We start from the raw sequence: 2734 nt of genomic DNA on the forward strand, positions 1-2734 counted from the left end.
AATTTATTTATTGTTATTTACAACTGTATAAAATATATACAAGTAAATTTGCTATAGGTGACATAGTGACATGATACAAACATGTGGAGAATCTACCCGCTGATAGAACTCCAATAACATTTCTAGAGGCCATCTTCTTTTCAGACACCTAGGAGGATTATTAGGTAGTGAAATAGAACCCAGGTTAAAAACGAGTTGGTTTGGGTGGTTGGGAAGATTATCATGGAAGGATTGGTATCTGGTTCTGGCCGAATCGGCAACATATGGGACATTGAGGTCCTGATGGATGATTTGATTTGTGACAAAGTAAGGAGCATTAAGGATTTTGGACTGTAAGGATTGCATTCGAGAGGAATTAGATGGTTTAGTGGAGCTCCTAGCTCAACTCCGTATGTCCAGATAGGCCTTATAACGGTCATGTAGATCAGTATTTTGTAATGGATTGGAAGTTTGGACCGTTTGTTGTAGTAAAATTTAATCTCATAAGTCATATTTCACAGATTTCTTTCTTTTTTTTTTTACCATATACACACTCTAGATTTTTTATTCACGTTGAATCTGTAATTTGTAATTTTTGGTGTAATACCGATTTTGTCGTATTAGAAATTTTGATTGCAAAATTTAAATCAAAATTAGTATATCGAAATTTTATACAGCCATACATAGAAATAAATAAAAATAATTTGTGGATGCTTTTTGACAAAATGTTGACAATTTAATTTAATCTTCAAAATACGTAACCTTTGGCAAAACAAATCTACAAATCATTACATTATATAAATATATATGATTGACATTATTATTTCAAGTTATGCAGAAGATGGAAGGAGAGAGGGTGCGGTCAAAAGAAAACAAAAAATAGTTCAATAAATAGTTTTTCTTTTGACTGCACCCCCGAATTCTTCTGCATAATTTACAAATTATTAATTTTTTTTTTTTATAATTTCAATTAATTATTTATTATATCAGGGTGTTCTGCAGCCATGATTTTGTAAGGTTTTCCGACTTTGTGCCAAGACTTTACATAAGGAGGTCACCGGTATAAGCAGAAAATGAATTTTCAATAAGTTCGAAAGATTCAAACCAAAGTGAAAGTGATTATAGGTTATTGCCTATAATCGTATACAGATACCCCATTTCGTCAGATGTGTGTTCGAAATAATTCCGTGATGTACTAATCTGGATTAGAACTCTACTATCTATACATGGTTGAAGAAGCTGGAATAGTTTATAGTCAACTATAGATAATATAAGTTATATATATCTGGTTTCAAAAGACAAAAAAAAAATTATTTATATAGATATTATATATGAGAAAATAGGTAAAAAGTTAAATCTAAACAAATCCGCTAGATGAAGCACTTATAGGTTAGAACATTTGGCGGGAAATAGGTACCGCCATATTGCTCCGTAGCCCTGTGCCAGAACAGATCTTTTTACCCTACATTATTATCATTAGAGTCTATTAATATTATAATTTATTATTCGCTAGTCAAATATAAATTTACATAACTGAAAATAATAAACAAAAAAATATAATAAGCTCGGATATAGGTTTACTAGGAAGAAGGGTTATCACTTCAACAGTTCAGATTACAATGGCGGACATTCCTATTAACCGGAACTTCTGGGGGAATGGCCAACTACCTACTTTTTGTTTTCACTTATGGTTTGAATGAGAGTAGGGTAATTACCTCTCATAATAATAGGCTAGGTCATACAACAGAACATTGAATACTTGAAGAAAGATAATAAGGAGTATAGAGGAGGGGATAAGATGGTACGGAAAGTGAAGGCAAAAAGGCAGGCCTTAAAATAGATATGGGGCGTGACAGAGTAGGGGAATACGAGCCAATCACTGGGTTCTTCTGTTTCATTTGAGATTACAATGGCTGATATTCATATTAACCTCATCGTAAACAAAACTCCGTGGGCGTGGCCTTAATAGTTTCACTTTTGCTTTGAAGGAAAATATGTTGCCTACCTTCGGGATTGAATATAAGTAAAAGTAGTAAATTTAATGTAGTAAAAAATAACGAAATTATTCAAAATTCAATTTAAAAAAATCAAATATGTATAGATTAAGGTAACTTCCATTGTTACCAATCAAATGAATATTGTTAAAATTCTTTTATTATGATTTAAAATAAATTAAAATATTTATAAGAAAAAAAAATTATTCCATCACACAAAAATTTTTTATGAAACTCCTTTTTACACTGAAACTTCATTGTGAGTATACGTCCAACTGTCTGTTGGAGTGAAATTTGTGAATCGTTGAATTTATTTGTATATCAGTACACACACAAAGCGTAAAATATCAATTTAAACTTATTTCAAAGAGCTTAAATTGATTTAAAGTAAAGTTAATAAGATAAATGATTTTGTACTCACTGTGAGAAAAAGATTTGGTGAGGTGAAATAGAATTTTGAGGCAAAGACATCAATAATTGAAAAAGATCGACAGAGGCAGTGAACGTTATCGAGTACAGTTGCACCAAACTGCGACGCCTTACTGCCTTTGGCTTGCACTAGGCCAAGGTGAAATAATGTTTACCGTCCCCCACCATCTCTCGATTCGGCGCTCTGTACTACGTCTTGCGTAGTATGCTCCCATTCAGCTAGTTCACGTATATAAATTGTATACTTAATTTAGTCAACGTTTTGCTAATAAAATGTTCTAAATGGAAAACGCAATAACATATTAAAGTAAAAATTATAATATATAATATAT

The 2734-nt window shown here is 31.6% G+C and overlaps 1 protein-coding gene across 1 annotated transcript in view; it reads right to left on the bottom strand.

The window, feature by feature from the left end:
* LOC106682399 (uncharacterized) overlaps window positions 1-2535 on the bottom strand; it is a 23221-nt gene extending 20686 nt beyond the window's left edge. The window contains exon 1 of the mRNA XM_014423220.2: window positions 2395-2535. The gene's annotated coding sequence lies outside the window, so the exon portion shown is untranslated. The remainder of the gene's footprint in view (window positions 1-2394) is intronic.
* Window positions 2536-2734: the final 199 nt, after the last annotated feature.

The sequence above is a fragment of the Halyomorpha halys genome, unplaced genomic scaffold (genome assembly GCF_000696795.3).
Source record: "Halyomorpha halys isolate HHAL.00 unplaced genomic scaffold, Hhal_1.1 Scaffold410.1, whole genome shotgun sequence".
Classification (NCBI taxonomy): Eukaryota; Metazoa; Arthropoda; class Insecta; order Hemiptera; family Pentatomidae; genus Halyomorpha; species Halyomorpha halys.